Source organism: Podarcis tiliguerta (assembly GCF_965153285.1).
Source record: "Podarcis tiliguerta genome assembly, chromosome: 17".
Taxonomy (NCBI): Eukaryota; Metazoa; Chordata; class Lepidosauria; order Squamata; family Lacertidae; genus Podarcis; species Podarcis tiliguerta.
In genome coordinates, this window is record NC_139550.1 from 5,528,474 (window position 1) to 5,542,115 (window position 13,642).

The 13,642-nt window shown below is 40.8% G+C and overlaps 2 long non-coding RNA genes across 3 annotated transcripts in view; one reads left to right on the top strand and one right to left on the bottom strand.

The window, feature by feature from the left end:
* The window catches only part of LOC310667911, a 101,759-nt gene that overhangs the window by 64,672 nt on the left and 23,445 nt on the right, over positions 1-13,642 (top strand). The window lies entirely within an intron of this gene.
* On the bottom strand, positions 10,256-12,901 carry LOC310667912. Its single transcript, XR_014506404.1, has 3 exons — positions 12,787-12,901; positions 11,855-11,982; positions 10,256-10,804 (listed from the first exon to the last, which is right to left on the bottom strand). It is a non-coding gene; the product is annotated as an uncharacterized lncRNA (long non-coding RNA).

Here is a 13,642-nt window from a genome sequence, read left to right on the forward strand (position 1 = left end):
TCCATAAAGAAACAATGTTATTTCATTCTCCATTCACCAGAAACAAGTTGCAGGATGCTGCAATAAGATGCTAATCCAGTATATTAATCTTACTCTGGATTTAGCTAGGTAGTATTTTGATTCCACATGTTGCAATTCCCGTTGAAATTCTTAAAAATATTATGCATATCCTTTTTGGATAGTGATCGAGGGACTAAGCGGAGGTTCATATTTCAGTGCTTATGTTTTTCTACTGGCTTCTCTAGATGTTGTGTTGCAATGGCCCACTAGTTTACTTGATTTTTAAGAATGGATTATGTAGATTTGCCAAGGCTCATTAAGTGTTGCTTGTTGCAGAGGAAATTGCTCTGGGATAGGAGATGGGATCAGTGCAGGAGCATTGCCTCTCAACTGTAGGGGAAAATATCGGTCGTAAATTCCATAAATTAAGTATGCATCATATGTAGCAGTAATTTGTTTTGTCTGTTCTTGATCTACTGCTGGTCAATTTCACTGAAGGTACCTAAGTCCTAGTGTTATGAGAGAGGGATAAAATACCATGCTTAATTTTACAAACTTCTATCATGTTTCCTTCCCTTAGTTGGCTTTTTCTAAACTGCAAAGTGGCATGCCATCCAACCTTTCTCCATAGAGAAGTTACTCCAATTCTTTCTCCTTTTCTGCACCTTCTCAAGCTCTGCAATAACCTATTTTTTTAAGATGAGGCTACTGGAAGTTCACACAGTAGTTCATATATATTTATTTAACAAAATTAATTAACTTGGTTGCAGGTCCAGATTTAGGTTTGAAGAGGCCCAAAGCTACTGAAGGTAATGGGGCCCTTTATATGTCCAGCTGTCTTCGTCCACAACAAATTGTCGCTGTTTTTGTTGTTGAATATATGCTATATGGTAATTTATGGACCTAATAGATATCTAAAGCCATTTGCACATAACAAAATATATATTTTAACAAATTGTTCAACTGAAATACGATTAAGAAGTATATTAATATTAATATTAATAATTTCTTTCTTTAATTTTTTTTGGGGGGGGCCCTAAGAGAGTGGGGCCCTAAGCTAAAACTTGTTTAGCTTATATGTAAATCCAGCACTTCTTGATTTTATTTCTGTACTTATTTGAAAGGAAAAAAAACAAGCTTCTAAGCACTTTACAATATATATATATATATATATAATGTTTAAATTCTCAGTTAAGAAACAGTCAAAATTGGGTATTTAGAAACATAGAATAGATTATTAAAATATTAAAACAGTAGCTAAAAAGTTAACACACATGTAACTTCAAGAAGTCTGGACAGGCTTGCCTAAACAAAATGTTTTAAGCAGGTGCTGAAAACAATGCAGCCGTGTCTTGGTTGCTGAACGCCTTGGTACTCATACATTTTGGCTTCCAAATGCTGCGAACCCAGAAGTAAGTGTCCCGGTTTGCAAATGTTCTTTGGAAGCTGAACATCTGACACTGCTTCTGTGGCTTCTGATTGAGTGCAGGAAGCTCCTGCAGCCAATCGGAAGCTGCGCCTTGGTTTTTGAATGTTTTCGGAAGTCAAACAGATTTCCGGAACAGAATACATTCAGGAATCAAGGTACGAATTGCAGTCAATGGGCCTGCCTGATCTCAATACACAGGGAGTTCCAACGTGCCTATGTTGCCGCTCTATGTGACTGATCACGCCATCTCTCCTCCCAATGGCAAACTCAGATGGTATGTGCTAACAAGAGGGGTGGTATTGGTGTGCCATTTCACTGCTCACTCCAAATTATGAGGAGGTTAAATAGCACCGGTCTCAACACGTGTCCTTGGAGAATCTCAGTACTTAACGCCCTCCCCCCTTCAGTTTGTGCCTACACTCTGCTTCCTCCTATTTATCATCCCCTTGAGTAATGTTGGACAAAAAAGACGCTCTTCTTCACACAGCACATAGTTAACCTACGGCCACCAACTTTGATGTATTTAAAAGGGGATTACAGAAATTCTCGGGGGCTGTCAATAGCCACACAATGGCTATATATCTCCCAGACTATATCTTGCAAGCGTTTGAGCGCTTTATTTTGCTTTTGCTTTGCCATAGCTGGGGATATATTTTCCTCCTTTGGGAGCTGCCTGTGATGAGTGGAACTATATTAGGGAATGGAAGGATTGTGTTAATTGTTTAATTATACTTTGCTTTAAATTATTTTGTTTTTCATAGGTTATATTGCATAGTTTGCTATTTATAAGTCACTTTGAAATGATTGGATAAAGCTGCATATGAGCAATATTATCATCATTATTAATATTATTGATAGCAATTTGTTTTCAGTATCAGAAGTTGCATGCCTCTGAATACCAGTTTCTGGGGGGTGTGATTGGTCACATGTCTTGCTTCTGAGCTTCCCAGAGGCACCTGATTGGCTAATGGTAGCGCAGAAAGCTAGACTATAATAATAATAATAATTTATTATTTATACCCCGCCCATCTGGCTGGGTTTCCCCTGGCTGGGTTTCACCCTGCCAACAAAACACTAAAATACAATAATCTATTAAACATTAAAAGCTTCCCTAAACAGGGCTGCCTTTAGATGTCTTCTAAAAGTTTGGTAGTTATTTTTCTCTTTGACATCTGGTGGGAGGGCATTCCACAGGGCAGGTGCCACTACCGAGAAGGCCCTCTGCCTGGTTCCCTGTAACTTGGCCTCTCGCAGCGAGGGAACCGCCAGAAGGCCCTCGGCGCTGGACTCCAGTGTCCAGGCAGAACGATGGGGGTGGAGACGCTCCTTCAGGTATACTGGACCGAGGCCATTTAGGGCTTTAAAGGTCAGCACCAACACTTTGAATTGTGCTCGGAAACGTACTGGGAGCCAGTGTAGGTCTTTCAAGACTGGTGTTATATGGTCTCGGCGGCCGCTCCCAGTCACCAGTCTAGCTGCCGCATTTTGGATTATTGGTTTCCGGGTCACCTTCAAAGGTAGCCCCACATAGAGCGCATTGCAGTAGTCCAAGCGAGAGATAACCAGAGCATGTACCACTCTGATGAGACAGTCCGTGGGCTGGTAGGGTCTCAGCCTGCGTACCAGATGGAGTTGATAAACAGCTGTCCTGGACACAGAATTGACCTGCGCCTCCATGGACAGCTGTGAGTCCAGAATGACTCCCAGGCTGCGCACCTGGTCCTTCAGGGGCACAGTTACCCCATTCAGGACCAGGCAGTCCTCCACACCTGCCTGCCTCCTGTCCCCCCAAAACAGTACTTTCGTCTTGTCAGGATTCAACCTCAATCTGTTAGCCGCCATCTGTTAGACTAGATGGGCCTTGCGTCAAATCCACCAGAGTTTTGCTTATGGACCCCTTTTTAATAAAAAACGTGATTGATAATTTGTTGATTGATAATGAGGTGTTGTTGTGGTTGTTCCTAGTTTAATCTTAAGTAAACCCAAGAGCTGATTTGATGAGAGCCTGGTTCTTGCTTCTAAAATCTGAAATGGTGCCCCTGCATATTCTGCTTCCAGTGTCATTCAAAGGTGGTCTGTCAGTTATTAATTTAATTTTAAGATCTAATTGAACTTTAATGAATGAAGTTGGGTCTTTTTCTACTTTGACAGGCTGACTTGAATTCGAAATATGACCTGGGATTTTGCATAGGTCTCGCATCTATAGCACTGTCTTGCAGGGAAATGTTTCCAAAGTCCTTAAAGCATTGCTGGGAAAATCTGAAGACATTTTTCATTGAATAAGGGAGCTCCATGAATGTTAGAATTAACTAACTAACCAACTAACTCTTTATTCCTTGCTATAAAATATTTCAACTAAACTTGCAAAGGCTAATTTACAATCTGAAATTATGTGAGTGCTGACTGAGAGGGTAGCTTTTCAGTCATGGCCCACCAAAGAAGGGCTTACCTTGTGGCACCAACTATACAGCGTTTATTCTCCTAGACATTTCATCATGTAAAGTGTGAGTTGGTTTTAACGCTGGTCTTGTCTGTTCAACTTGGATTTCTATTTTTTTAGTGTTGTCTTTTATTGTTCTGTGTCACCTTTAGTTCAGATTTTATACATTGCTTTAGCATTTTGTTTGTACGCTTGCTTTCCCTGACCGTTTTTTCTCCAGATTACTGAAGGGCAATCTGGACACTCCATAAATAAATAAATAAATAAATAGACAGACAGACAGACAGAATGGGCTGAGGAATGTGCACCATCATAATTGGCATGTTATCTGATCATTTACTTAATAAATATTTCGGTACTGCTAAATCAAGAAGAATGGAGCTCTTCTCAAAATGGTGCGTGTAATAAAATCAATATAGCATTTTAAAAAATCAAATGTAAAAACAAAAAGATAATTGTTATGGAGAAGGAAAGGACAGGGATACAAAGCCACCCCCCTAAACTTTTAACTGTCTTCCCTTGCCTTGGAGATGCATGGAAGTTGTCATTTTGTGAAGATGCTGAATACTTTCTATTAGAAATCTGCAGAATGGCTCTTCTCACTGGTATAATGAAGAGGAACATGGCTGGGGGGGGGGGCGCAAAGCATAGTTTCAGTGCTTGCTTTCATTGCAGAACCAACCGGGTCATCTATTGGAGCAGTATTTGTCAGCATTGTAACTTGGGACCTGGAGGACAGGCACAGAAGGTGGTAGTCAACTGAGCTTTACTCAGAGTAGGTCCATTGAAATAAATGAACACGACTAAGTTAGGTCCATTAATTTCAGTGGGTCTACCCTCACTAAAACGTAGTTGAATACATCCCATGATCTCTTTGTTAGGTAAGGTAGGCTCAGATAGTCATAGGCCCAGGGTCACCCAGTGAGCTTCATGGCTAATCTGGGATGTGAACTCAGGTTTCCCTTGGCTGCATTTTTGTCCTCTCCTTGGAGACGTGTCTATGAGGGCTGTCACAATGAGCTCCTCTTCCTCAAAATTTACCACTACGCCACTATTTTTGGTCCTTTGTTGGAGAGAACAGAACAGTCCTTTGCCTTGAAAAATAGCTCAGTCGCACTTCAGTCCAATGGATAGGGATCAGTTTTGTGACTAGTGATTGCTTTCTGCTCCAGCTTGGGGGCACTGTAACTTATTCATTAAATTGTCTCCTGTCCCTCACTCCTGCTACCTCCACAAATGACCACCAGTCCATGGTGCCACTGAGAAACAACCACAATGGGTGAGTCACGGTATCAAAAGCTTCAGGTATTCCAGCTCACTTTGCCAGCTTTTCCCCCAGGCTCCGTGTCTTGTCTACAAGTTATTCTTGATGTGTTCTAAGTAATGACACACCGTTCGGAAACCAACGAATCGTGAATCAAAGCTCATGGTTACTTTCATAAAAGAGACATTAGAAACCCAAAACATAAAGATCATTTTATCTTTATTAACAGTTTAATGCATATGAGAAAGCTATTTGACATTTTTTACACCTCAAACTCTTTTCTTCATGCATTGCTGAGCAGACTGCACCAGAATTCATCCACTTAAATCCATTTAATAACTCAGTAGATTCTCTGTCAGGCTATGAGTTGATGCCAGTATATGGCTTTACTTAAGTGCTCAAGCACCCCATCCAAACCTTGCATTGCATTTGAACATTACTGTTACGGTAATAATGAAATTGTAATTGGGGTCACCATTAGACCGATACAAAAGTTTCCAAACCTGTTATTTGTTAACATTTTTGTTGTTTCAAACACTAGCCCAGTATTAAGGAACCTGTGGCCAGGTGTTGATGAACTCCAGTTCCCCTCACCCTGGTCATTGGCCATGCATGATTGGGGCTAACAGGAGTTGATGTCTGACAACATCTGGAGGAAGATTGGTTCACCTTCATGATAGAGTGATAGGAACAGCAATAGAGGAGCATCCTTTAAATTAAAGGGTGGGGTACTAGGAAGAAGGGAGGATGTGTCTCTGTGTATAATCCTTCCCAGAAGGGCCTGAGCTGGGTTTGGCCCCCTCAGCCATGGCCAAGATTTAGCAGCCCACTTAATTTGTCCCATGGAACAATGTGACCTGTTAAGAACTACACTCACCTTCCAGATGTTGCCTGGGAGCCTTGTCTTTGTACTCTAGACTGAGAAATCTAGACTGTAACAAAGAGACAGAACCCAGGTGGCGGCATAGAAGCTTGCCATTATGATGGGTCTTAGATGGAATGAAATTAAGCTCCGTATTTTGCTGGGAATCCACCAACATAAGCGTACTGAGAGAGGCTGGGCCAACCAGCGTCCAAAATGGTGGATTTGCCTTCCAAAACATGCTAAGGCTTTACTTTTTCCCATTTGAAGTGGATTAGGAAAAAGGAGTTAAGCCAGGTCCTTTCTCTTTGGAATTCCGTATATTTGGGAGGAGCAGGAATTCCATTTATTTTGTGGATATAGGGCAGTATACTAATATGATGATGATGATGAGCCTTGGTTACTTTGGTTTTTTTAAAAAAAGTTTTAATTAAATTTTTGAATTTAATAAAATTTAACAAAATATATCAAAAAAAATAAGCCATGGTTGTTAGTTTATAAACCTTGGCCTGTGTCAGTCATGGCTTTGGCATTGCATGATGTGTGAATGTGGCTAAGGTTATGGCCAGCTATCCATTCAACTCGGGAAGCTAGAGTAATCATGAGCTTAAACAAAAGGAACTTGTCAAAGCTCAGCAACTTCAATGATCCTCCTTGATTTCTCAATTACAGGAAAGGGAGTGTGAATGAGACAGATGTGACTTTAGCTGAGATAAATGTGTCTTAAGCACTTCCTTGCATCACTTCGGTTTGACTTTAAGCAGGATCCCATTCATGACCCAAGCACAACAGCAGAGAGATGCAACCCATCCTAAATGTATACTGGCTGAATTGCCATTCATAGTCATGAAGAAGAATTCAGCATCTCTTTTGCTTCAGCAAGTTGCCCACATGAGGCATCTCACGCTTTTAGCACCGAAACTGATAACATAGTTGTTACTTTAGTTTCATGCTAGGGGTATTCCCTGATTTTCCTTGGCACCAGACAGATTTCAAGCTGAAGGAGCACAGCAAGGAATCCGTTTTTCAGATCTGCAAGACAAGCTTCTTTTTTTCTGAATGGGCACCCTCTTTTTCATAAATGTACATGGAAAAAACTCGTAATGTCTCGATTTCAAATGCCTCTTTGGGAGTTTGTTTATTCAAATAAAAGCCTTACAAATTATTAGCATGAAAAAACTCCACCACTTTGCATTTTCTGGGATGTGTTATCCTATTAGGCAAAGTATCGTTCTGTATGTTTATAACTTACACAATTACTGTTCTTGATTAACAACTAAAACTGATGAGTTGGCCTTTCACGAAGCCGTAAGCAAAGTCAGCCATGCAGAAAATATAAGGGAAGGGAAAACAATTAAAAGTTATTTTAGTTGTTATGTTGGAGTTGATTGTTGTATTTACATATTTCTCCCCCTCCCCAATAAAACATGAAAATCTTTGTTGCGTACAAAGTGCTGTTTTATCAATGGCGTTATTTCACAGTAACATTAGAAATTTCAGATTTATTACATTCATTTTGGATTAGCAAGCATCATGTGTGTGATGTATTAAAGAATAGATTAAATTCGTGCAATACATAAATTTAGTACCACATAGTATGACTGTCTCTAGTCTTCACAAGTGCAGAATTAACAGGGCAAATAAGCAGCAGCCGTCATTGTTCGCCTGGCAGAATGAGGATGCCCGTGGAACCACTCCAGCAAGAACAAAATTTATGAAATGAGTTACACAGTTTTGCAAACCTGCAACTGGAATATTCAAAACATACCATAGGAATGATTAATCACATCAACAAAAGGACAGCGAGTGTTTTGCAAATGCTATTACACAGTACTGGTGTTCTAAAAACACTTAATTCTGCAGAGGGTTATAAATTGGTGCTCAAGTTTAATGGGATTTAAAGAACCAACCAACTTCTTCTCATTTAAATTTTTATTGATTATCTTGCAAAGGTGATATAACACACTGAAAATCATCTCAGCATCAGCATGTGCTTCCTGCTAAATAAACCTGTGGCAGGGAAGGCAGTTGCTCCTATCAACAGGGTGTTAATTGGCAAGTGAATTGGTCTTGGGGTTCAATCAGAAGACCAGGATTCTGTCCTTTGCTGTCTTGACGGTGTCCTCTAGCAGGACTTTTCAGCATAATATGTGCGCCACTGTTCTATTGGCAAGAGGCAAGAATTAATCCTCCCCCAGGCAGAAATGTGGATGGGATTTACACCCCTCCTTCCAAGCAACTGGACTGAGAGGTCCTGAAATGGGAAATCTAGGTCCCCCTGATAAGGGGGACAGATTGGTTTTCTGCCTTTGGGTAGGTGTCGGTCTCTTGTAGAACCTGACACATTTTGGAATAAGGACAGTGGATGCATCCAAACTTGCTACTGTTTTGTGGGAGGGATTTGTGTGCATGCTGGAAATCTTTTCCCCGTCTAAATTGCTCTTTCAAAGCTGCTCTTAGTCCTGTCTATGACTGAAAAAATATGGGTATATGTTAATCCTAAAAAGTCTGAGCTGCATTTACTTTGGTGGTATTTTTTCTCAAGCATGAGAGAGATTGCAACCTTAGCCCAATAAAATGTGCTCAACATAGCAACCGTCATTGTATTTAACTTCAATTTATTTTAAAATTTATTCTAAATATAACTAATAGATTACAAGAATGTGGCCACCAATGTTTGAACAGTCTCCCAGGGACTGCAGGCTCTTCGGCTTGGCTTCCGCAACAGGAAGTCATTAAATCAGAGATGGGAGGGCTCTCAATGGTCATTCCTGTCAATCTAGGAAATCCACCACAGTAGCCTCAACCTTTTGAAGTTGTCGAAAGTTTCATTCATTTTGGCCGTGCAGGTTCAAGGACAGCCGGCTGAAATACAGGGAGATGAATAAAGGAAGGGTTTTCTCAAAGGTTGAACCTTGAGAAAGCCAGAAAAGGCAATTTGATAAGGAATGGTCTAACACAGCCTTCCTCAACATGGCGTCCTCTGGATGTTTTGGACTCTGCTCCTATCATTGATCATGCTAGTCTAGGGGTTGAGGGTTGCCGTCTAAAAGAACTGCAGAGCATCAGGTAAGGGCAAAATGCCCTAGGGTGCATATTCTTAAGAATCCATGCTGGTTAGTAGCAAGCAAGCACCTGGTTTTCTTAGAGCTGCGAAAGAATAGATCCTTTGTAAGCTGCTCTAAGCATGTAAGTGATTATGAGTTTACCACTCAATAATTCCTCTTGTTGACTCTTCTGTCCTCCAGTACTAAACTGTCTTCCTTTCTTAACCAAGTGGCCTGCCTCCCTCCACCTTGCTTAGGGTGGGGCCTGACAGGCTCCATTAAGGACTGCTGCTGGACAGAGAGGGCTCCTTTGTTAATATTGTTTTTATTTTTTATCTATGTCATTTTATATTGTTTTTGATATTAATGTTGTATTTTTGTTTTAGATTTTATGATTTATGTGGAAATTGTTGTCCATTTGGTTGTGTACCTTTTGATGTGTTTTATTTATTGTTTATGACTTCTGCTATGTTGGTAATTATGTAAATCTTGTCATGTTGTAAGCTGCCTTGAGCATTGTTTTAACTATGGAAAGGCGAAATAAAATGATGGTGATGGTCGTGGTTACCACTTAGATCGCAAATGACTTGGAATTAAATCCCACTGTTTCAAACAGAGCTTTTGTCTGAACAAATCAATATATTTAAGACCACCACCTCTTTGACTGGGTTGTTAATAGGAGCCTAACTTGGACGAGCCCTGCTGTCTGTTGTGCGTTGGATTAGAAATTGTTGGATATTATGCCTTAGATATTGCATCCTGAGCTGCATTTCTGCACCTGTCTGAAAGCGACGGTGACCTCAGACTGCTGCTGAAAAGGGATTTCTCCATTCCTGCCATGCTTAATCAAATTTGGGCCGGAATGAAAAGCTAAATTTCCACTGGGCATTCAATATGTTTAGGACTATCAAAAGGCTTTGCAGTGTCAGATCGAGTGTGTTTCATGGTAATATTTTGTTTTAAATTCTGGTAGTTTGCCTCCCAGCCTCCTTTGACAGTTCACAGTATCGTGGACTTTGCATAGGTAATTGTATTGCCATTTTTTTTATTGTGTACATGCGTGAATAATAGAACAAATTTAACAGTGCCTGCTGTCTCCTATGACCCGCTGGAAATGAAATGTGCCATCTCAAGGGTTTTATACCAGAATACATTTTTTCCCCTTTTTGTATTAACAAATGCAGACTCGCTTGAAGAAACACAGTATTTAGGCTTGAATTCTAGTCATGATTTAATGGCATGTTCCACACACACACACACACACACACACACACACACACACATATATGGGATACAGATCTCACATCTATTGTATGGAGGAAAAATTAAGGAATGTTTACATCACATAGAAGTGATAGCTCTCAGCACACCCAAGGTTCATCTGTTCATCTGTTTGGTATCAGGGATACCAAAAAAGCTGCTGTGTGCCTATGTTGATTTTATTTATAGCAAAAAAAAAAAAAAAAAGCCATCTTGTTTGATGAAGGGCTCAATAAGCTTTAGTGATTAAAAAATAAATACATCTGATTTGAGAAAGAAGTGCTTGCTTCTTCAGCATGAGAATTGCCTTGCTGGAAGAGATTGTTCTAAGGTTCATGTAGCCCAAGAGTGCATTTTGAAGAGTAGTTAGCTTGATCGTTCTGGGAATTCAGGGAAGGCATTAAGGTGTAAGGGCCATCCACTGTCATCTGTGCTGCCTCTGTGAGTAGCTGTCAACAGCAGTAGTAGTCAGTGGCATAGCGTGGGTTACCGGCACCTGGGGCTGTGCGGAAGGGTGGGTGGGAAAGAGGGAAATGGATGGAGTACATATGCACATTCAATTACCTAACGGCATCCGCATCACTGAGGACATTGCAGCCACAGCGATAAGATTCCTTCTGTTGTCTGGAGATGTCACTTCCTGATTCACATGGAGAAGCTGTTTTCGATGGAGCCCAGTGATGGAAGTGCACAACTGTATTGAGGCAGCACCAGGTGTTGAAATTCTACACCCCCTAACAATTTTCCACCTGGGCAACTGCCCCCTAGTTTCCCATGCTACGCCACTGGTAGCAGTAGTAGCAACAGCAACAGCAGTGATAGCATTTGAATAACACTTTCAAGTGTTCAAAGCACTTCACATATATTACCTACTTGTAATCTGTACAACCGGTCTTGTACGGTAAGTCAATATTAACACACACACCAATTATTGCAGATTGGAAGCTCAGGCCTAGAGAAAGTAGCTTCTCAAATGTCACCTAGTGAGTTCATGGCAGAACCACACTTACCTTTTGCCGTTCTCTTTCCAGGCACATGCTTAAAATTGTGTGTTTTGTTTTTTTGCCCCTGAGCTTTCCCCGTGAAAACCCACTCTTTAGCACTCAAGCATAGAGCAAACGTCAATTTGTGTTTTCCGTGGATTTAAAGCTCAAAGCACGGACCAGGCCTGGAAAGAGTGAAGGGAAGTGTGGATAAGCTCTTAGCTAGTCTCTTAGCCACGACACTCTGCCCGATCTCAATGAAGTTGTGCAACCCCTTTTTAAATAGCCAATTGTCTATAAATTAAGGAACATACAGTAACACACTATTGTTTCAAGTGCTAATTGACCAGGAATCACTATGAATGAACACTCAGTTCAACGCCCACTGGAATAATGATCTGGTGTTGACAATAGCCACCTAGTTGTAAGTGCCAAAGTTGCCTTTTGGTATTATAGTAAAATGCAATGTTCCTCATGCAAAAGAATTTTGTCTTTGAAAGAATTTTTGTCTTTGTGAGAGACGTTGTAAATCAAGGGAGAAATGCATGTTGCATTGTAGTCAGCCTTACCATTGATTTTAATGGGTTTGTGTTGCCTTGTTCCCTGTGGACGAAGCCTGGGTGTGATACGCAGTTATCGCTGTCCAAAGAAGTGTTGGTTTTCCTGCTCTCTCTTCTCCTTGGCTTTTCTTTCAGACCTGATCAATATTCAAGAGGTTGTGTGCCTCTGATGTTCCCAGGCAGGGACGCTAAACTTATTACACTTTTCACCTTTTATAGTCATCTAATCAGAATTATTTTTTAGTCAATGATTTGAAAACCCTCATCCCAGAAGTGGGCAAGTCGCTGAGCCAAACAGTCCCCTGCCTTCTGGTTTTATTTATCACCCTTTGTCATTAGGGCATGCTGGGCACGTAGAGACAAGAAAGAAGAGAGACTTCCAGGGATTGGGGGGGTTGGGGAAATGATTTTGCATAATAGAAATAAAAGTATTAATCTGTCATATGGTAAACAGGGATATGCTGTCTTGGTGAGGCTTAAAATAGCCACTTATGCATGTAAAATTTGGGAAGACTCAAGTCATTGATCAGAATTCACAAATATATGAAGTAAAGAGAAGCATCTGACTCCATCATGACTTCTTTGGGTGCAGTTCAATGTTGAATGTTCTTGACCATTGATTCCAGAGGGGTTAAACTTGTTTAACTCATTTGATAATTCCACCTTCTGTCCAAACTCTAATTTAGGCCATGTATGTGTGGAAACTGTTAGCTTTCATTGTATACTTTGGAAGCCAATTATACTGGTGGGCAGAAGGTAGATATTGGGATCTACTGGTAAATCTCTCAGTGATTTACCGTAGATCACAAAGTGTTCCAATTCCTAATTGTTTAACTGCTAAACTTTAACAGTGGCAGCAGCAACAACCAGCAGGCTTCTCCCCTTTTAAATGAGGCTGCTGAAATAAAGAAAGTTTTGAAATGAACCCTTTTTTGACTCACCTCATGTTAACAGCCAGTGAAGTGCTTTAGATTGCCCTTGCAGATGTGAAACTCTTTTGACAGGAGATGACATGGGAAAGTTCTAATGAAGTGTACCATCATGTTGAAATATTGTGACATCACAATCCTGGCTACGTTGTCTGTTGAGCCTTGGTTTCTCATTCACAGGTGTTGTTTCTCCACACAGGTATTGGGAATGTAAAATCTATTTCATAAATCTGTTATAACTACTGTACTTGCATCTCTAATGGGCATGTTGCCCTGGTTGAATACGCATTGGCTCCCCATTAAACGGAGCCATTGGTTTTGAGCCTTTGAGGGAGTCTCAGTGAGGATGCTTCCTCCCCGGTTGAACCCATGACCCTGAGATGATGCGGGTAAGAGTCTCTGCCTGTATCTCCCCCTCCCCCTTTCTAATTAAACATTAGGACTAGACAAGGCCCCTGATTTGGTTCATGGCCAAACTGGCCCTATCAGGATCACTACATTGGACCCCAAACCAAATCAGGGAGATAGCTCACATTTTGATTGAGTTTCTAAACCCAAAGCATAACTTACATGTTTACTTTCAATATGTGAATTTGTGCAAAATTTGATACAGCCACCTAGCGAGTTTCTTTGTCTCTCCCTACTTTGTACAAACAAATGTGTGCTGTTGATCTGCTTGTTTTTTCTTCAACTACTGAAATGGATTACTTGTTTCTATAGCTGGGTCATTAGTCTTGGACTACTCAGTTATCACATTATTTCTTTTCACCCAATTTGCACAGGACTTGGAGCCACAGTGCTCCTTTGGAGACAGACATGGTGTCTACACAACTCAACACAACCCCTTGTGCCACTTGCCCATTCCAAG